This window comes from Ictalurus punctatus, chromosome 18, assembly GCF_001660625.3.
Source record: "Ictalurus punctatus breed USDA103 chromosome 18, Coco_2.0, whole genome shotgun sequence".
Taxonomy (NCBI): Eukaryota; Metazoa; Chordata; class Actinopteri; order Siluriformes; family Ictaluridae; genus Ictalurus; species Ictalurus punctatus.
Window position 1 is genome coordinate 11,839,097 of NC_030433.2, and position 23,544 is coordinate 11,862,640.

General features: G+C 41.1%; 1 protein-coding gene across 2 annotated transcripts in view; it reads right to left on the reverse strand.

Moving 5' to 3' along the window:
• tenm2b (teneurin transmembrane protein 2b) overlaps positions 1-23,544 on the reverse strand; it is a 345,071-nt gene that overhangs the window by 55,050 nt on the left and 266,477 nt on the right. The gene's annotated exons all lie outside the window — the stretch shown is intronic.

Here is a 23,544-nt window from a genome sequence, read left to right on the forward strand (position 1 = left end):
CTTTGTGAAAGAGATGTATAATATTACCTGCTAGGAAAGTGAGTGAGAGAGAGAGACACACAGACACAGAGACAGACAGAGAGAGAGAGTAATTCCTGGAGAATTCCCCTGTTAGTCCATTTACTTAGCGCACATGTAGAGTGATGGGAATGAGCAGAGGACCGAGGTGCTCATTCGACCATATAGAAACAACGAGCGCCAGTGGAGAATGCTGGTACTCCAATAGTGAATTTTGACAGATGTATCTGCTAATGTGTGTGTGATCGTGCTGACCAGGAAATGCAGTGCCGCCAGCTTTTTAACCTTCTCTCCTGATTGAAAAGCTTTGGTCAATCATTTCGATCTGGAAAGTAGGCTCAAAACTTCCCAGCGGCAAGAAAAGATTTCAGAGAAGCAAACGTTGGAGGAGACGAGTGGTGGAGCAAAACTCAGAACTTTTCCTACACTTTCACACACACCAAAAGTGTCAATTTGTGCAAAGATTGATTTACACAATCACATTCCATTTACAGATGCTATTATGTTCTCCATATACAAAAAAACAACAACAACACAATTGTAAGCTTGAATGCATTTCAACATTTGCACCTTCAAAATCATTTATGCTTTTTTACATATATCTACACGTTTCAGTATGATGTGTGAATATCATTTTACAAGCTCACAATCTTTGTGACATTTTTGACTCCATAAGCTTTGGCTCAGGATTTGCCTTCACAGGCAGAACAGTGAGCACTAAAGTTACACCATCCTTGTTCACTGCTTTTCTTAACCGTGTGTTTTACAGTGCATTTGTATTAGATGATGACAACACATTCGCATCTGTTTCTGTTCAAACGGTGTGAAAAAGGCTTGTAACATGCCACCACTTAAAGCGTGAAATATAAATTGGCATTTAAGTGTGCAAATTAAGGTTTAAAAGGAGACATGATTGACAGGTGTGCTTCACGGCACAGAGAGACAAAGATTTTCGGATTAGCACAAACGTGTAATGAGGTCTGTTGTAAGCGGTTACGGGCTGGGCTGCTGATTTCTCGGACGAGCATATTTCTCGGGTCAGTGTGCGGTTACGCGCAATGACGAGTCGCTTTTGAGCACCAAGCAGAAGACAGACATGTCGTGCCAGTAAGTGACTAAGAGGATGAGTCAGATAGTGGGGAGCCGTTTGTACACTGAAGCAGTATGTGTGTGTTGAGGAGGTTAGTTCATATCTTAAGGCAAAGAGATGCTGGTTCACAAGCTGCCAAAGACATGCACATATGCATGTGTACACACGCACACACACTTATACATTCTAGGGATGTAATCAAAAAGGAATATTATTCCGATTAATATCAGATCTGTTCTAAATGAAAACAAACAGGTTTGTTTTGTTGTTGTTTTTGGTTAGAAAGCTTGCCCCATGGTTCACAGGGCATCTGGTTGAGACGAGAGGTGTGCATCGAGACTGGGATCATGTGGGAGTCAACAAAAAGGTTGTGCAAAATTAAGGTTTTTACTTTCATGTGGGCATGAATGAGCAGTCACATATGATGATTGCGGGATAAACAAAAGACCACGTTCATTAACACGAACTTCCACCAACAGTACTCATAATAAATATATAAATATTTATATAAATATAAATATTGGTAAATAATAAATATTGGTAACATTAGCTATGTTTCTATCCATGTATTCTTATACATATTTTGGGATCTCGCATCAAAAAAAGCTGGATGGACCACCAGACGCAAATAAAATCTACAAAATGCAATTTAAAAAAACGTATGCGCTCAATTGAGGCGGATCATTTTTTCATACGATAAGAAGGCATGAGCTTAAACTACGATGGAAACACATTTACTGAATAATTCCTCAATGCGCATCAAAAATTGCCTCAACAAATCATGTGATTGGATCAGAATACTAAAAATGGTGGCGAGCGAGATACCTGGAAGTGACTGTTTTGTTCTCTTGAACACATGCGATGGAAAAATGGAAACGGTGTTTCCATGGAAACTTTATTCGCAATTGTTTTTTTGTTTATATTCCGATGTTCGCCTTAGTTAAATTCACAACTCGGATGATCACATAGCTACACGTGCAGAGCATTATTCCCATCCAGCTATCTGTGTACAATATGCCGGGCCTAAATCACTTCTGAATCTGTCACGTAAGCAGCATCATACTGTACACAATGAACATACTGTACACAATGATTTACTCCACTCATAATCCCAAAGTCTACAGTCAGGATTCCCACACAGAAGCGTCAGGAATGTACTGTATAAACAACTATTTTGACATTTCCTGTGTATTGGTTTACTTTCACTATGACATACAACAAGGACAGGTTTTAAGGCCCTGTTTACACTAGTGCGTCTTCGTTTTAAAACAAATTTTTGCTACGCCTGTCGTCTACACTACTCCTGCGTTTTCGACGCTCGAAAACGGAGACTTTCGGAAACACCAAAGACCCCGTTTTAGTTTGAAAACTCAGAGCTCGCGGTTCACTGAAAACGAAGGCGTGGCTGCCCACATTCACTCCCTGATTGGGTCTTCTGGATCATTGAGTACCCTTCTCTGATTCATCAAGCCCCTACCACATGACCATTACGCTACCTTGATCGTATACACAACACGGAGACTGAACCGCAAGCTTTGATGGCTTTGTTGTCATTCTTAGCATCCATTGTGCAGTTAAATTCTGTATATGCGCAAAAGGCAAGCTATGATTAGAGCAATCGGCAACAAATCTCATTTTCGAGCGGCGTAAGCCCTACATGGAACGCCGGTTTGGACTAGCAACCAACTTCCTGTTTACACTTGTATGCGCATGCCCAGTGTACACGAATGGTCATGAGACATGCGTTTTCGGTTGTGTAGTGTGGACGGAAATCGTTTCTGAAACACAGCGGAAACGCCAGTGTGGACGAGTATCGGTTTCATTTTAAAATGAAAACGCACTAGTGCAAACAGGGCCTAATTCTCTCATCCAGCAATATTTACAGCAGACATCTCAGTATTCAGTCAAGTCGTTCTCTTAATCCTCCTGGAACTATGGAACTATGTGCTTATGAAGAAATCGTTACATAGCAAACAGGCATATTATAATTAAGTAATGGTTGGATTACTGGGGTCTGGGGACGCAGAGACACTCTAGTTCCAGACAGAGTCACAGCCTCGGTGGTCTACGTCATTTTTTGGAGTCTTTTTTTGCTCCTGGAGCTCGAACTTCCTGCATAATTCAGCTCCTGATCCAACTAATTACGTGGACTTGTACAAGATGTGTTCAATCAAGGTTTGGTGACCACTGGAGCCGAATAACTATAATGCTTCGGCACATCCAAACCCACCACAAATCCACAATCGAATCCAGTTTGCATACTTATTATCTCCTCCTCACTCGCCTGCCTACTGCACTGTTTCCTGTTAAGCCTCACTTACTTCTGTGTATTTATACCAGTTCATTTGCTGTCGATGTTTGCAAGTTTTTGCCATTGCAGTGGGTATTTCTGAGCACCTGGTTTGTTACATTTTGCCTGTGACCTTCATTTTGATTCTGATTGCCCTGCATTGCTGTCTGTTTTTGACCATAGATTTCTCTGCTCATTTGGATTGTTAATGAATGCCTCACACTTTCCCTCCAACTGCCTCGTGACTGCCAGTGTTCTAGTAGCCCACACATCTGAGAGTTCTATCTACTCTTTTTGAAGTGCAAATTTGATTCTTTCCCTTACCCTTAATAAAAGACCTTGGAATTACAGAGCTAGAGGTTTTTCGAAGGACATTATCAAGACACGTGTCCAAATGCAGCCAAACTCGAAAGAAAACATCGACTGAAAAGGGACATCTAGTGTAGCCTAGACTGTAATCACAGTTTTCTTTTCTTGTATTAATTCAAGCAGGGAACTAATGTATCACTAGGCATGTGATGTAGCTTATAATGGCTGGCAAATGCCACTCATTCTCTCAAATGTAAACTTGCACCTGTGGTGGAACCAGTCAGCGCAATTCAGCAGACTAATTCTAATTGTTCAACCAAATGGAATGGAAAGAAAGGATAAAATTTGAAAAAATTTGTACAGTAAACTGTATAAGATGAGTAAGGCAAAAACAAGGTTTTATAATCCAGAGTATGAAAGCTATGCCACAAAGAGGAGTCAGTCGTCCCGCCTGCTCCTGAGGTTTATCCCATCTTTGCACCTCGCCCTGCAGCCACAGTCACCACCACAGATGCTGTTAAGCACAGCAATCGATTATCAATACCTACTAAATTATTCACAGGTCCTTTTTTGCTGTGTATATACTGTCAACCCTTCAGCAGGCCCAACCTAACAGAGCTTTGAAGTGCGACTACAAAGAGCAGGAATGAAGAAACAGCCCAGAGTCAGGAAAGAACACAGAGAGAAGATGTCTCCTGGGGAGGAGGACTGGGCAAGAAAGACGGAAACAGAAAGACAGAGAGTCTTCAATATATCCATGTGTATGTTAGTGCAGCTCTGAAACCTCAACTCTTGATAATGATAATGCAAATAATACTAATAATAATAGCAGTTAAAACACCAATACTGATATATGTAACACCTCTGGCTTGTCATCTCCATCTTTCCCTTAGGGAAGGAAGCGTATGCTGTTCTAAGGAAAACAGGGATTGGAGGATGTCCCTGAGGATCACACACACATACGCGCACATACACACACCCTGAACCGCGCTGACGCAACTCAGCTCCACTTCAGAGCAATATCTGGCTGACCTTACAGGAGCCTCTTACACCTCCTCTACTGTCACCAAGTACACACACCCTTTAGAAAGAATATGTGTGTGAGCGTGCATACGAGTCTACGAAAAAGAGAACATAATAAGAGATACACACAGCTAAGAGGTAAACACCCATGCTCTAAGGGTGCCTTCGTATGTGTAACATTAACTTTGAATCATTTACCCACCTGCGAGCAAGTATGAAGCAACCACACTTACACCCAGTTTGTATAAAAACAAGTGGTCTTAGGTGCCTGGGTCCCAATATTCATACGATGCAGCTCAAACCTGTTAACAAGTTGTGTTAACAAGATGTGTTTTTGTGTGCAACATGCAGTAATATGTGTGCATAATTAAGTTCGATGTTGCCACAAGATACAATACAGTTGTTTGCCCAAAATGTAGTTTTCATGCTCTTTTTTCCCCCACGTTTTTAATATTATGAGTTTTAAAAGAAAATTTAATCAATAATAATTTGAACACAAGTTACAGCACAGTTTAAGCAAGTGGAATCTTGACATACACCAAGCAACCATAGTATTAAAACCACTCACAGGTGAACAGTCAGTTCTCAAAGTTGATGTGTTGGAAGCAGGAAAAATGGGCAAGTGTAAGGATCTGAGTGGCCAAATTGTGATGGCTAGATGACTGGGTCAGAGCATCTCCAAAAACGGCAGGTCTTGTGAGGTGTTCCTGATGTGCAGTAGGACAATCGGTGAACCGGAGACAGGGTGACAGGCGCCCAAGGATCACTGATGCACCTGCAGAGTGAAGGCTAGCCTGTCTGGTCCAATTCCACAGAAGAGTTACTGTAGCACAAACTGCTAAAATGGTTAATGCTGGCTATCAGGGAAAGGTGCCAGAATACACAGATACACCAGAACTCAATCTGATCGTGCACCTGTTGGATGTACTGGACAAACAAGTGTGATCCATGGAGGACTTAAAGGATCTGCTGCTAACGTCTTGGTGCCAGATACCACAGAGCACCTTCAGAGGTCTTGTGGAATCTATGATTCGACAGGTCAGAGCTGTTTTATACAATATTAGGCAAGTGGATTTAATGTTATGGCTAATCGGTGTATACTGTACTCTTTGCTATGTAGAGATTTTTAATTAAAGTGTTTGAGATGGCAATGTCATACAGCCATCACTCTCCAATGCGTTGATGTAAAAAGACTTTACATTGCAATCTAATTACATTATATGTTTCACATTGGTCTATCCATAATGAAGACTGTCCTACACTTACTTAAACTTGAGTTTCTTAAATTAAAACAATCAGAAGGAGCTTAGATTAAACCATACTTTGGCACAATTTTATGAATTCCAGTACTCAAAATAGCAAGAATAAGATTTGGTATCTAGGTGACACGTTAAATGAATTTGTATGAACATTTTACTGCATTAAAATACCTCCAAGTCTCTTTACTATGCTCATTATCCAACAATCGACTTACTGATCATGGTTTCAAGCCTCGATATATATAGACCTTCTAATCAGTGCGCAATTATCTCAGACAGCTCAATATGTCTCTGCTGATCAAGTTCCAGATGCTTTTGAAGAATCACATTTCTGAACAAAACCACCTTTTGTGGCTTGGCATTTCCCAATCTTGAATAAAAACACGTTTCCAGTGAAACTGAAGTGAACCAAACCAAAAGTGGCAATTTTACTGATTCAGACTGGACAAACAGACGAATATTTGAGATTGCAACATCACTGTCTTTCTTTTTTCTGTTTCAAACAAACACACACAACTACTTTATGGTGTGAATGTTGTTTGCAGTCTTGCTCATCTCCTCATGTGTGTCTCTGATATGTGTTTGATTGAGGTTTACAGGTTGGCTTGCTTCCACAGCCGTGAATACAAATCAGAGGCTACAGTGTGATACAGCAACAAGGATCCCTTGAGGACTCGTTCAATCTGATTGCATCAGGCTCTCCAACCCTGCCTCCTGCGCCTGCTCCAACTGCTTTCACACCTATTAGTCAGAGTCCACGTCAGAGTGAAACTGACACTTTTGTTTCGTTTTCTATTCGGATTCGTTTCTTTTCATGTTGCATATCATTAAGCAAACCAAAATGAAAAAAAAAAAAGTAGTTTGAGGGACTGAAAACGTCCTCATAGAGCTGACATTCACTGGCCAGAACTACAGCGACGGAAACTGGTAAACAAACTTTTGCCAAGTGTGTGTAGCCCCTGTAGGGCTGAATGGTTCTGACCAAAAGGAGAAACTGTTCCAGTAATATTTCCACATGAGCATAGCGTAAGCCTGGAGTGTTTTCAGCATGTTGTTTTTGGCATTGTTAGCTAACTGTACTCCAAACGTCATGTAGGTATTCACCATTTCTCTTTCCAAAATGGGTGCTACCATCAGTCACACACACAATAACAATAATATGAATAAACAGTCATTAGATAAACCCTAAATAATCATGATCTGCTGTATGTCCTTGATCTGCTGAGGTGTCAAGTTAACCACCGGACGATTAAACCCACAGGTTTCTTTGGAAAAGTTATAGTAGGGAAACTCACACCACATACACCACAACAACAAAGGAAAAAGGAAAACATCATGTAAACCTCGACCCTGAAACACATCAAATATATCTATACTGAAATATTTATGATGTGCTTAGCCATTCTGAATGCCATTTCTTGCTTGGTGTCGTAGCTTCATTATTCCTGCGAGAAGTTAGCGGTTGTGTGCTGCTCTGACATCATAGGAAGACAATTCCTAAAAACTCAAACTTGCTGTTAGCCCCAAAAAACTATTTCTTTCTTTACTCACTCACCATTTTCAGCATTGTTATCTTCCCACATTAAAGAGCAATTTAATGTAGAAGTGTGTAGCGGTTGAGGCAAACGTTTCAAAATGCATTGCAGTTATATGACACAGCTACGACTCGGCTTGGCTAGGTAGCTAGTTATCTATGAGACAATGAACACGATGGTGTTGGTGGTACTAGCATGAAAGATGAAGCTTTGGAAGCTGATCTGTTTGAGCAGATTGAGGAGGTGAGAGAGTTGGACAGACTAAAGGACTAAAGCACCGCTGCATCGCTCTCTTTAATTAGAAATGAAGCGAGGGTTAAATCCCACTGGCACCACTATGAGCAATAGTCGAATGGCATTGTGGGTAATATAGGAAACCGTCAACCAGAGTGAAAATAGACCAGCATGTCTATGAAAAGAAGTTTCAACTGAAAAAAACAAAACAAAAAATGAATCAGAATTTCATTAATAATAAAGATTACCATGCAAGTCGTTTAGGGTGGATTTCTAATTTAAGTATGCATAAATGTAGGGCAAAAGGAGCATGAGGTTGAGTTGTGGGGAAGAACATGCTCTGAGAAACCAAAGTATCTGACCTGTGCACAACATCTAGGATATGATGTCCAAAATGTTTTATCCAAACTGTTTTATCTATCTGAAGCTTTACACACCTTAGGATGTTGCCTCAAGCATGCAAGTTTAATTGAGTTTCAGAAAGTACCTCACACTCACACACTACACTACACATGACAGTAGTTGTATCCACCTGCCTCTGGAGCCACAGTGTTTGACACTTCATCTTTAGTCAAATCTGCACGACTCCAATGACTTAAGCCTCTTGCTTCGTATTATCACTCCAGTCCACTCCACAGTGGCCCTAGTCAGATCACACACACACCGATATCCACCTATCTCTCTGGCCAGCTCTCCGTCTCACACACACTCCCAGAACTCACAGGGAATGATGGCAGGAAGAAGAAGGAAGCGAGGAAAAAAAGGAGTATATTTGGAGTGAAGTGTCATTTTTATCTGCTGGAGGCGAAGGGGGCCGGAGTGTGTCAGCAGCGAGGCAGGCAGATGGCACACGGCTGTGGGTTAGAGATTGGCTGGCGTGTGATTTATCTCACAGAGACAGAGAATCTCCAGCATCTCGATGTGGATGTGTGTGAGTGTGTATGTGTAACAGAAAGTGTGTGGGCTGCGCGTAATGGCACAGAGAGTGTGTGATAAAGCAGCAGCCTGAAATGGAGGTCAGAAAGTGTTCTAGTCGAAGACTGTCGAATGAAGCAATGCATGTGTCCATATGAAGGCGGAAATGCATTTAACGTTGGGTCAGAGCAGCACACACACAGCACACTGGCACAGGACTAAAGGGCATCTGACTCACTGCGTGACTGACTGATGAGACACAGTGAGAGAGTTACACAGCTTTATAAAGCAACAGCATGTAAATATAAACATGACATACCATTAATTACTTTATAATAAAACACAAAGGACCATATCTAGTAATGCTTTCCACCACTGCACAACATATTTCAAAATAAATAAAAACAAACAAGTCTAGTAGTACGTGTCTTTAGATGAAAGATGAGTTTTGTGATTTTGCCTAAATGAATAGCAGACTTGGTATTAATGTCTTGGGAGATATTCTGGATTTTTAATGGCTACTATAGAAAGTGCCATGTATAATAAATACAAGTACAATTAACATCACTTTGACTTTGATATTGAAACTCAAATATTTAAAACTTTTTTTTTTACATCAGTGTTTGGTTGTGTTACGATTTCGCTTGTTACGGTGTCCCGGTATCATGGTTAGCCATGGTATATTATTGCATCGTTATTACACCTAATATACCAATTACAATGCATTCCTGTTTACAACAATCTTCTCGTATTTTTTTTTCTTTAAACAACAAGTAACAACATGCGATTTTCCTATCTCAAGCACAGTGTTCCCGGAAAAAGGCTCCGGATCCACCTCGACCCTGACCAGGATAAGTGCATAATGAAAAGGAATGTATAAGAAAAACTCCTTAAAAAAGCTAACAACTAGTGTCATGAATCCCCTTCAGTGCACAACACATTTCCCATCAGTGCTGCATGTGTCTTTTGTTTTGCTTTCCTGTCTCCACCCCGTTTCCTTCATTGGTCTGTTTCCTAAAGTGTGCACCTGTTCTCAGTTCCGTTGATTAGTTTGTCTATTTATACCCTCCTGTTGCTGTTAATGACTTTATGACTACACTGACTATTCACAGCAATTTCGTATTTATTGACTTTTTATTATTCGAGCACTTTTTAAGCACCACTAGATAAAAATGGCTATTTTAAAGGTTTTCCAGTACTTAAATTTCAACAAGCCAAATTCGAGCACTTCAAGCACCTTCTACAAACCCTATATTCAACGCCAGTGAAAGCCTAGTGTCATTTCCAGCACATTCAGGCTAAAACTCTGAAGTCTAGAGAGACAGTGTAGAGAGAGAGAGCTTTCAGACATGTATTCATTTTTATTCATTTATGTGCAGTGACCAGTGAAAGCATTTTGGGAACATCGTCTACCAAGTCCCTTTATTATTAATTTACTGGAAGAAATAAAAATGATTCGGAGCCTCAAACCACAGAGAGGCGCTTGGACAGCATTCATTCTCTGGCCTCTGAAGACCGGCCTCGGTAGCTGTGATGTTTGTAGTTTTTTATCATGAGTTCTTAGGTAACTTCTGTGAAGAGATCAGAAACGCACACACAGTTTCCAAATGGCTTGCATCCATCTGTCCGTCCGTCCATTTTCTGTACTGCTTATCCTACACAGGGTTGCGGGAGAGCCTGTAGCCTATTCCAGTGAACTCGGGGAACAAGACGGGGACACCCGCAGGGCACAATCACACACACACACTCGCACACCCATTCACACACTATGGACAATTTAGAGATGACAGTAGCATACACTGAATGAAAATTCATGAAAATTCCCATGGCTTTTTCAGCACTGCACTGTTTCCAAACTCAGATAATAAAGCACATATGTTCCTGGACTACTGGAATACTGGAACTCTGGAACCAGTGTGTTTATTTGTGTTCATGTTCATAGTACCTCTACACTCACATTAGAAAGCAAAGTGACAGGTGAAGGTTCGTTCTCTACGTACAAGTGGAAGGTGACAAAGTGACAGCATGACAAGCGACATTTGATTTGAGATTCTATTCTATTCAGTGTAAATTAGGCAGAGGTCCAAACAACTGGCAAGACCGATTCCTTGTAATTGTCACGATTTCCCCTCGCGCTAGCGCTGGAGCACATGGCGCGCTCTGAAACATCCGAGTTTGTCAGTGACACTGACTTTGTTTACTTCTGACACGTTTTTTGTTGTGATTTCTGTCTTGTCTCCGGCCCGTATTGTCATTGGTTGTTTCCCGTATGTGTCATCATGGTTCTCATCTGTTTTGTTTAACCCCTGATTATGTTTAGTATTTAAACCCCTCGTGTCTCATTGTTTGGCATGAAGTATTACGTGAGATTTCCGAATACCAAGCCTTTGCTCCTCTTTTCATTTGTCATAGCTTTGACCTTGTTCTAGTCCACGTTCTTCGATTCTGTTTTGCCTCAGTTATGCCCGTTTGCCTATCGCCTGACCTTTGCTTGTTTATGACCACGTTTATGTTTCACGATTTGTCTGCCCGTCTCTCGTATATAATAAAGCTCTTATCTGCATTTGTACCCGTCCTAACCACCATTACGTGAATTACGTGACAGTAATAATAACCCGATAACACATTGTCCGAGGTTCCTTCAGTTCCCCTCCCATAGCTTCCTCTTATTGTTTGAGCCGCAAAAAAGGGAAAAATGTGATCTCTTCTAATCCTGTTTTTTATATATATATATATATATATATATATATATATATATATATATATATATATATATATATATATATATATATATATAAGTCTCATTAAATGTGTACAGAGCTTGGAAGGAAGTAGCAGAGATGGTTGGTGTTTCTGGTCACCATATGTAGTGGCTAGTAAAAAAAAAAAACAAACAAAAAAAATGCTGTACAGTGCACGCCCACAAGCAATGACAATGTGTGAATGCAGGGTAAATGAACTGTTAAGTTAGCTCCGCCCACAAGTGCAGTCACAGAAAAACAGCTATAGCTAGTAAATAGTTAGTAAATATTGTATGGCTCAAATGGTTCACATTTTCTGTAAATTATATATATATATATATATTTCATTATGGGGGCAAGGTGTCCACGGTGTCCCCAACTTTGTGCCCTGAGTTTCCTTGGATAGGCTTCAGGCTCCTCTGCGACCCTGTGTAGGATAAGAAGTACAGAAAATAGATGGAGCGATATTTATTTCATTACATTTTGGAAGCTTCCTACAAATCCAGTAAAATCCAGTGCTTCCAAAGGCAAAAAGGCTAAATTCAACCGCTATTTCACAGTGCCGCAAATTATCTGTGATGTTTCCAGAAGTTTGGGCATATGTTCATTGTGTGTTTGCCAGCTGTGTCATACGTCATTGCCACATTTACAGCCTTCAGGATGACACACTCTCACCTCTTATCAGTGTATGATGGGTTTAAACACCTGATGTAAGCATTTTCTAATCACAGCACATTTGCAGTCACAGCTTAGCAGTTATGTTTCAGATTTAGTAGTGTCCTTGAGCAAGATCCCTAACCCTCAGGATGGGCTCTAAAGACAGCATATTTTTTGCTAAATAAGTCCATATAAATATGAGGGTGCTTTCACATATGCAGCATGTAATCTGTTTGAATGGAACCCTGGTGTGTTTTCCTCTTGGTGAGGTTCTTTAGGCAACTCCCACTTGGGTGCAGACCAACACAGCCGGTCCAAGACCATCTGAGCAAGGTGTTCTTGGTCCAGTTCCAGTTTGATCACAGTGAGAAAGCTAGTTGAACCTACACTGACCCCGTCTGCAGGAAGTGAACCAAATAAGCAGTGTTTTTTGAGTGAATTTTTATTTTTATTTTTATACGAGCTGCTAAATTGAAGTGCTGCAGAAATACGGTGTTCTAGAGATTGGATACAATACACAAAATAATTTAAACTACACTATAACTACACATCCGCATAAGGTTCTTCTCCAAACTGTTGCCCCAAAATTAGAAGTACAAAATGCTTGTATAGAATGTCTTTGTATGCTGTAGCATTAAAATTTCCCTTCACCAGAACTAAGATGAATTTTTATATAATTATATAGTATTTTGTTCAGCTCTTGTTGGTTTGTGTGATTTCTACATGCACTTCCCAGAGGTTTTAATTTTTCCAGCACCATATTTCTGACCAATGAATGAAGAATTTGTCCATGTAAGTTTTTAATTCTACGCACCCCTCATCCAAAAACCCATTTCTTTGTTTTTTTCGGTACGTTTAATTATTTGTTGTACTACCAACATTCCTACCAGACACTCTCAGTACAATCAATTGATATTGTCGAGCTTCTGATTTCTCACTCTAGCCAACTTTCCTTTCCAATCTAGCAGCCCAGTAATCTCTATCGGTGCATGGAAGGAGTGAGTGGGTGGTGATACACTTTAGCCCTGCAGATACAGATCATTTATCTCTCCCCTTTCATCCTCATTCATCTTATTCACCAATTAGCTACGATTAATCAGTATGGCCTTCATGCTACCAGAGAAAAGCAACCCTCCTCCTCCTCCCACTCTCGCACCACCCCCACCCCCCGACCACCCCTTGTCCCAAACCCTGCTTCTCCCTCGCATCAGCACCGCAACATCCTGTCTCCTAGCAACCTGCATCCAGTGCCATCAGCTACAGAGGACACCGCTGCTGAGGCTTCGTTCTCAAATGCCAGCAGAATGACAAGAGGAAGATGTTCAGGATGAAAAATGTATGTGGTGGAGAGCAATGAAGGAAATGTGAAAGGAAACGCCAGTGTGAGCTCTGCGCTGTTTTGTTCACGCAGTGCCGAGTCTAGACCTACTGCCATGACCAGCTTCTACTGATACTAGTAAAAAGTGGAACGATATAATAATCAGATTTTATAAGCAAGGTTAGGAACTCTGAGGTAGTAACACTGCTCTGCTAAACTAAAGATCTAAGCGTATTTCACTTCCATATTATTTCTCCGACATGCTTCTAAGATGGTGATAAAGAAATTAATTCAACCGAGCTGAAATACTTACAGAAGAGAGAAGAAAAACACAGCATGGTCCAAAAAACACTGCTGTGACTTTGTTCTCTGAACTTTATTGGGAGAGAATTTGAGAGCGCAAGGGAGAGAGAGAAGGACAGGAAAGGAGAGCTGGAGATAAAGAATGAGCAAGATTAAACGGAAGGAGACACAAACAGGGCAAAACTGAGAAAAATGGGGAATAAAAGAAAGAGAATAGAGAGAATGTGTATGAAAGATATATCAAGAAGGATAAAGAGGTAGCAGTGATAACAGTGATAACATCCAAGTTGGCAGCGATAAAAAAAAGAAAGAAATTCACCATAAAAACACTAGAGTATGTCCTTGGAGGAGAAAGATATAAACAGTATATAATAGAGCGATTTATTTAATTTCTTTTTTATTTACCACGACATTAGCTACGTTCACTAACAGTCGTCACCATGCAAATTTTGTCTGTAAAGGAAAAAAGCTCCACTGCAATCTACAGTTTTGAAAGGCCAATCCATAGGGAGAGAGATATTGTATTTTTTTTTATTGTCTCGTGATCGCCCCAAGCAAAAGCATTGCATAGTCCGCGGCTTTTTTTGATAGTCCCCAGGACGACGGGGCGCCATTAATTTTGAACTACCCTGTGGGCGGATGAGCTGTCATCTTTCTTCCTCTGAGCCTCGCTGTCTTTACACACTCCCACAGGTATGCTGTAGCTCCCACACCATGCTTCACACACCACCGCATGGGCACACACACACACACACACACACACACACACGTACATCAGTGGCTATGTTTCCATGCAGCTTAATAATCCGTTAATAACGACTGAGAGCTTGTTCATGTATACACCTCAGTCGGAATAGCAGAACCTGATTGAAATGAAAGTTTCATCTGATTGAACGAAGTACACAACTGTGTAAACATTGCATATGTTAGAATCAGCGCCGTTGCTTCCTGAGCTCGTGTGGTTGTGTCACGATGTGCAATAAAATACTCCTGTGTGAAAACACAACTCGTGTTACAGATTTGAATCTATTTAAAATAATTGTAAGGTGGTTTGGTGATGTGATGGGCGTCAGTCTAACATTCTGAGGCAGGTACAGGACCTTGAGCATTTAAGCATTTAAGCGTTCAGCATTTAATATTGGCCAGAAATTCAGCAAGTAAACACGGTACAATTTGTTATTTGTTGTGTTATTTCCAACAATAGCCTTTAATAGTGATAACTGTTGGGCGGCTGTGGCTCAGGTGGTAGAGCGGGTTGCCCACTAATCATAGGGTTGACGGTTTGATTCCCGGCCCACATGACTCCACATGCCGAAGTGTCCTTGAGCAAGACTGAACCCCAAGCTGCTCCCAATGGCAAGTGCCAATGGTAATAACGGTAATGGCCACATACCAATGGTAATTGGTATGGGTGAATGAGACACAGTGTAAAGCGCTTTGGAACCGCTAAGGTTACAAAAGCGCTATGTAAGTGCAGACCATTTACCATAACATTAGAAGATAAGATATTATATATCTCTTAGACCAACGGCTAATGCATGCATTTTATGTTATTCTCAACAAGAAGAGCATCCTAGCTGCTGAACCTCAAACAAATATGAAATGCTGAGCAAGTTTTTTTTTTTTTGTGCTCACAAACGCTTCTTTTCACTGTTAGTTTAATAATCAAACTGGAATGACATGTTCCTGAGATGGAAATAATGTAAAACTCTTTAACAACACAAGCAACATGATTAAAAAGCTGAATGCTGGAACACAGACTGGACTCTCGCGATTCTTGTTGTTATGGAAACGTTCAGGCTGAACCTCACTTCACACAAGTGCATAACTTTACATCATGAGTGTGTACTTAACTGCATGGCAGGAATGCAGCCTCTTTTTTTACGGTAGGCTAAATACCAAAGCTAAATACAACTAATAGAAAAACAATAACAATGAAGTGCCGGTAAACTTGTAAACTTGAGGGGCGCTCGAGCAGAACGGTGAAAAGTATTTTTTGCTTCTGCTCCTGTAACTGCGTGACGCTCTTTCTGGTTGGCTCGGTGCTCGGTGACATTTACCGTCCATTTCACTGTTGGAAATGAGCCATTGTTCCACTTTTAATTAACTACACATACTTTGAACTAGACACATCCTTCCCTTCTGTGTCTCGGCGTCATTCTTAAAACCAGCAGAAACAACACACACTCACATACACACTCGCAAATAAAGGGCATTTCTTCGTCCTTCTTGTCTGTCTCGTGCTGAGAGGATTTTAGTAGAACATATACTAAATCACAGATTTATTTGACTTATTTTGCCTCAATCTCAATCTCAGAAAGCTAGACAGGTGCCAAAATATTTAGTCAGTATCATCACTAAAGGTACTTTCACACATATAGCAGTGGACTCGCAGCGTCAAAAAGACCGGAGACCATTCATTTTCAGTCAGAGCTGGTGACTTCCGGCGACATGACAAAGTTGAGAAAAGTTTAACTTCATGCAAATTTGGAGCAACTTCTTGCAGAGACTACCAAGGGGAGTGAAGACAGTAGAGCGCACATGATCCGTGCGAGTCCGAATTGTTTCGTGGATCCAGACAGTCCATTGTTTGCACTTTCGCCACATATAGATGGCTGCAATGGCAAAGCGCACACACTGCTTCTCCTTCATCTTGTAGGATGTGATGTATATATACACTGGTGAATTTTATATACAAACGCTCTCCCTCTAGAATGTTTCATTTTAGCAGCAAGAAAACTGGTTTATTGTCAAAAGTGGAATGCTAAGCTGCGCTCACGCCATGTAATAATTACGAGATTCTGACTCGTAAAAAGCGTTCACGTCCTTGTGGAACTTGTAAACTAGGACTCTCCTGAGAGCTCTGACTTGTATCACCTGACTGCTGCAACGTCACGCGAAAACACTCAAACTGGCAGCGGCTTAGCAGCAAAATGTATCTCGTAATATTTCTGTGGAATAATTTGTTTAATTGACTATTATTAATGTCTTAATAATGCAAGATTAATCTGAAAATAAATGAAAGACATACAATACAGTTTAATGTAAGTGGGTAATTTTCTCATACGGATTCATTTAAGTCTGAGTCCAAGGATGGCTAAAGTAAAACGTCCGGTTGTCATCTAGTAATTACGGTAATTCCAACATGGTGTGAATGCAGCCCTAGTTGCGCCACCCACTGATAAATGTTACTAAGGCAACCAGTAGTATTAACGACTTCATAGTACAGCGACAGGTGATCTGCAGTGATAAAATCGCTGCATGTGTGAACGCACCTTTAAACTAACACTCATTACCCAGAGAGAGAAAAAGACCATATTATTCAATATCTTGAATATTTAAGATGTGTTCACAAATCCTGCACAATTTCCAGGTCACTACTTAAATGTAAGCTATTTCAACATGTTGTACAAAAGGTCAGATTTTTTTTTTTTTAGTCTTATCCTTCACTGAAGCATGTGTTTGAATGAAGCTCCAACTGATTTGATCATCAGGATTGTTGGTTTTTACACAAATTTGTTGAGTCCATGCCAGATTCATGTTAATTCTATGTTTCAATGTGCTCAAGATATTCTAAAATATTCCACATAAAATTACAAAAGAATGCACAACGGAAGCCTTTTTACCCCACTGTATAAACCAGCGGATGAACTCCGTTCTGCTCGTGCCTCTCAGTACACGGCTGTGCCTGGAGCGCAACAATGAAACACATCAGTGCTCTATCAAAGACCCTTTGAAGCCTTTGACTCGCAGCAGTAAATGTCAGTCTTTTGAGTGAGTCACATAAGTGTGTTCTTAATGGCCAAAGCATGGCATGTACGTACAACCATGGCAACACTCGCGCACCACTACTAACTATCAAATTGTACTTGTGGTAGGAGGTTTAATGAGGGGTACCATTAGTCACGTAAAACAGAAATGACAAAAAATGTACTTTTACTTTATTTCCTGTATCTATGCTATGCTTTTTTCTCTCTGGCTCAATCCCAAACAATGGGTGCGTCTCAATCAGCTCCCTAGCGCCCTAGATCGTGACTCAGTATATCGTGTACATGAGTTCAGGACCCTGTTAAGGAATTAACCCTGGCTCACTACACATGGTGAACACACTGATGACTCAATTTCCAGGTGACATGACTATGTACTCGCATTGTAAAACATCACCACTGGCATTTTATCAACATCAGGCAGGACCGATATCTTTCTGTCATATAAATTTGTTAGCTTAATCACACGTGCTTCTTTCATCATAATTCAAGCAGGATCACAGGCTAGCCAGTGGATTTTTAAAAATCATTAAACACTTAAAAGTTGTTAGGAAAAGGGATCCTGCGATTTCATGCGGTATCACACGGTATCACGCATATGCTGCAGGCATAGGAAAGACTAGAACATATACTGCATACAGTACAGCATATATTCTTTTACCAACCAAACGGTGCTGTTTCTTGTACCGAAGTCCATGATCTGCTTGTGCTCGGCCCACGGATCTGTGAACCTCTCTCAGAACCGTTTTGCAACAAGCAGCAGAGCATATTAAACGTTGTCCAGCCTGATCGAGTCACGCAGTACAGGTACAAAAACCATAGTATTGAAATTAACGTGGCTAAACCATGTTAATTTAAATACTATAGCTCAGTTGAGAGTGTTCATTTAATGAGCTTTTTTTTTCGCTGTAGAAAGTTCCTCAAAGTAACATTGAATGAATTCCATTTTCTCCTTTCTAGCCAATGGAAGGTTTTGTTCTTTTCTTAGATTTAACTTTCACTATTGAAAGAAATTGGTTTAAAGTGAACACAGAAGTCCACACACTGAAAAAAAAAGCTCATTGAATTTACTTAATTCAAATTCGTACATTGGTCTCATGTGAATTGATTTACATTACAAGATGCAATTACATTACATTGGGGCAGTGGTGGCTTGGTGTTTAAAGCTCTGGGTTACTGATCATAAGGTTGGGGGTTCAAGCCACTGCAACTGTCACTGTTGGGCACTTGAGCAAGGCCCTTAACCCTCTCTGCTCCAGGGGTGTCGTATCATGGCTGACCCTGTACTCTGACCCCAGCTTCCTGACATGCTGGGGTATGGGAAGAAAACAATATCACTGTGCATATGTACAGTATCTCACAAAAGTGAGTACACCCCTCACATTTTTGTAAATATTTGATTATATCTTTTCATGTGACATCACTGAAGAAATGACACTTTGCTACAATGTAAAGTAGTGAGTGTACAGCTTATGTAACAGTATAAATTTGCTGTCCCCTCAAAATAACTCAACACACAGCCATTAATGTCTAAACCGCTGGCAACAAAAGTGAATACACCCCTAAGTGAAAATGTCCAAATTGGGCCCAAAGTGTCAATATTTTGTGTGGCCACCATTATTTTCCAGCACTGCCTTAACCCTCTTGGGCATGGAGTTCACCAGAGCTTCACAGGTTGCCACTGGAGTCCTCTTCCACTCCTCCATGACATCATCACAGAGCTGGTGGATGTTAGAGACCTTGTGATCCTCCACCTTCCGTTTGAGGATGCCCCACAGATGCTCAATAGAGTTTAGGTCTGGAGACATGCTTGGCCAGTCCATTACCTTCACCCTCAGCTTCTATAGCAAGGCAGTGGTCGTCTTGGAGGTGTGTTTGGGGTCGTTATCATGCTGGAATACTGCATACTGATCATGCTCTGCTTCAGTATGTCACAGTACATGTTGGCATTCATGGTTCCCTCAATGAACTGTAGCTCCCCAGTTCCAGCAGCCCCAGACCATGACACTCCCACCACCATGCTTGACTGTAGGCAAGACACACTTGTCTTTGTACTCCTCACCTGGTTGCCGCCACACACGCTTGACACCATCTGAACCAGATAAGTTTATCTTGCTCTCATCAGACCACAGGACATGGTTCCAGTAATCCATGCCCTTAGTCTGCTTGTCTTCAGCAAACTGTTTGCGGCCTTTCTTGTGCATCATCTTTAGAAGAGGCTTCCTTCTGGGACGACAGCCATGCAGACCAATTTGATGCAGTGTGCGGCGTATGGTCTGAACACTGACAGGCTGACCCCCACCCCTTCAACCTCTGCAGCAATGCTGGCAGCACTCATACGTCTATTTCCCAAAGACAACCTCTGGATATGACGCTGAGCACGTGCACTCAACTTCTTTGGTCAACCATGGCGAGGCCTGTTCTGAGTGGAACCTGTCCTGTTAAACCGCTGTATGGTCTTGGCCACCGTGCTGCAGCTCAGTGTCAGGGTCTTGGCAATCTTCTTATAGCCTAGGCCATCTTTATGTAGAGCAACAATTCTTTTTTTCAGATCCTCAGAGAGTTCTTTGCCATGAGGTGCCAGGTTGAACTTCCAGTGACCAGTATGAGGGAGTGTGAGAGCGATGACACCAAATTTAACACACGTGCTCCCCATTCACACCTGAGACCTTGTAACGCTAAGTCATAAGACACCAGGGAGGGAAAATGGCTAATTATGCCCAATTTGGACATTTTCACTTAGGGGTGTTGAGTTATTTTGAGGGGACAGCAACTTTACACTGTTATACAAGCTGTACACTCACTATTTTACATTGTAGCAAAGTGTCATTTCTTCAGTGTTGTCTCATCAAAAGATATAATCAAATATTTACAAAAATGTAAGGGATGAGGGAATTAGGCACTTTTGTGAGATATTGTATATGTGATCAATAAAGACTCATTATCATTATCATTAACATAATTTGTTTCCGTACATCAAACATGATTTGATCATATATTTTCAATGAATAAAATTAAACTTCACCTGAGCTGAAAATTGAACCCTGGTTGCTCAGAAAGTACAATGTTGTACCTCAAGTGTATGGGATACAACAGCACTCCTGTCAACCAAGAACAGGAATCTAAGGCTACAGTGGGCACAGGCTGAAAATGGACAGTTTTGATAAATATCGCCTGGTCTTCTTCCAATCTCGCTGTTTATTTGAGCCAAGCCATCACAGGGATCAATACATGTTTAGGAAGGGCTAAACATAGTGCATAATTGATACCCAGGGAATTAGGCAAAGCTCAAATAAAGAAAACACACCACCATAAAAAACATGGAAACTCTACTGAAAGCTTGACAACAATGAAAACATACAATAAGCAAGTTCATGCTAGTATACTGATGATTAACTTTTATGTTTTATATAAACATCAATTTGCTCCAGAATATTAAATGTTTTTGTCCTTTACCAGGTGCTGCAACTTAAACAGCAAAGCGATAAAATGTTCTTAGCCCAATTACAATATACCAATTTGTTGGAGTTTTTATTGTAGGAGTGCTACTCCGTCGGTTATCCCAAGCACTAAACATCTCCGAAGTCTTTATCTCAGGAAATGATACAGAACTGAACTATGGCAACATGAACAAGACAAAATCTAACTTGCTGGGGATCCCTTGTGTGTCATTTAAGAGGCAGTACAAACATAATATAAGTCTTTTTTTGTAATGTCATATATGGCCAAATGTATGAGAACACCTGACCATCAAACCATGCTTTTTGAATATCCCCTACCAGATTTATTCTGTCTTTGCTGTTATAATAACCTCCACACTTCTGGGAAGGCCTTCCACTAGATTTTGGAGTGTGGCTGTGGGGATTTGTGTTCATTCATCCTCAAGAGCATTAGTGAGGTCAGGCAGCTCCAGTTCATCCCAAAGGTGTTCAGTGGGGTTGATGTCAAGGCTCTGTGCAGGACAGTCGAATTCTTCCACTCCATCCTTGGCAAACCATGTCTTCATGGAGCTCGCTTTGTGCACAGAAGCACTGTCATGCTGGAACAGGATTGGGCCTCTTAGTTCTAGTGAAGAGAACTTGTAATGCCTCAGGATACAAAGACATTCTATACAATTGTGTGCTTCCTACATTATGGCAACAGTTTTGGTAATAATCACGTGTCCACAAACTTTTGGCCATGTAGTGTATATGCTTTCTGAAGTAAACAGTTAAGTCGATTTACTTTATATTACATATAACGTTTCTGGAAAAAGCTTTTTATACATGCTCATGTATTATTCTAAATATGTTTATATAGCGTGTGCTGTAAAGTAGAAGTGCTATAATAAAGACAGGCTTTAAAACAAAGTGTTCATGATTAAATTATGAGCACTATGGATTAAATGAGATTGTGTACATTAAATAGAATCAAGCGAGGATTTTCACTCTGTGTTCTTTTCAGCAAAAGATGATCACAGTGGAGCCGTGCACCCTCGCATTGGATTCTTTCACAATCTCAACTCAAAATGTCTTCATTTAGTAGAGCAGGAGGCAGCAGTTCTTAAGGGGGGCAGACTGCGTGCATTGTGAACGCTTCACAATTAGGCACCTCCGCTCTCGGATCGTTCTATTCTCAGTCAAAGGGAGTTGGGTTTCGGAGCCTCGGGCTCTGGGCTGGCCGTTGCTGAGGCAGCCAGCCTGCTCAGGTCCTGGGGATCCCGTATGGATCTCGCCGACTCTCCGCTTCAGGGTTTTGGAGCTTGCGTCGCAACTCCTCCTTCCGGTATGGAGAGTCAACCCACCCTCTCTGACTTTGAGGAGCCAGAGGGGGAGCCAGTGATCCAAAAAGGAGAGCAGCTCTCAGTCATATAAAGAGCAGCTTGTACATCACTAGGGACATAGAAAAGCTTAGACTATTTAGAGTTTAGTCCAGTTTAGACCTGGCGAAGAGGGAGTGGCTTGTAGCAGGCTGGAGGAGCACCTTCTCCCCAGTGAAAATAAATCTGCCTCACACCGCAGAAAACTCCCCCTTTCTCCAGAAATACATGATGAAATATCGCGCTTTGGGGGAAACCATACACCGACCTCGCAAAGTCGGATTATTCGGCCATCATGGGGAATGAACAGATTTGCCACAGATTTGTCTCTTCAGGTGACTGAATAAACGGCCCGTCATATCGGCCATTCAATGGGTAGCTTGGTTGCGGCGGTGATGTTGTTAGGGCCACATATCAACTACAAATACTGGGTGGCCCCCAGTATTGGCACCCATTCTAGACACACTGTCTGCACTTACAGTTTGCCTTTGTTTGTAGAAATTAATTCAATATAATACTTATGCTTATGCTATAAAATCTTGGTGGTGCCTATCTTGGTGTAAAAAGCCCCCCCAAAAACAAACAAACAAAAAACAATGCAACCCTGGCAACCCCATTCCTTCTCCTTCTCCTGCTTCTAGACAGTCCATACAGGAGTTCGTGGAGCTTTTATCTTATTGTTGCTGGCAAAAATGCTTGATTTTGCTGTTTTTTCTGAGTTTTTTGTGCTTTTTTTGCAGACATCTACTTGAATTGGTGAAATTGCAATTTCATGAAATTGTTTTGATGTTTGTTTGTAAATAGGACCTTTTAGCTGAACTCATGTTCGACGCACATGAGGCGTATGACGCGACTGGGCCAAATCTGCTGAAAATCTGTGGTACTTGCAAGCTCCTCCAAATATTGCAGAGTTTGCTTGATTTTGTGTTCATTTCTGACATCTCAAAATTCTGGAGGGACTGTCTAGCATGAACATGGGGAAGCATGATTCCTGACCCACTCTATTTGGGTTTGTTGTAGTTCCCATTTTTGAACACTTGGTGCAATTGTGCTAAATGGGATGCGCTAAATGGAGTGTTGAGCAAGTTGCTCTGCCCCACCTGCTCCTATAGACAAGCTGCCAGTGTATGTACATAACAATATCTTAATGAATTCACAGACAGTTACATGGTGGTCGACATATTTAATTTTTTTCCTGCTGTTTACAGATCTTAGGGCACCATAGAGACCAGAGTATTATTTTTTGAGCAGATATTTATTGAGGGCTGCCAGAACGTTGCCAAATAT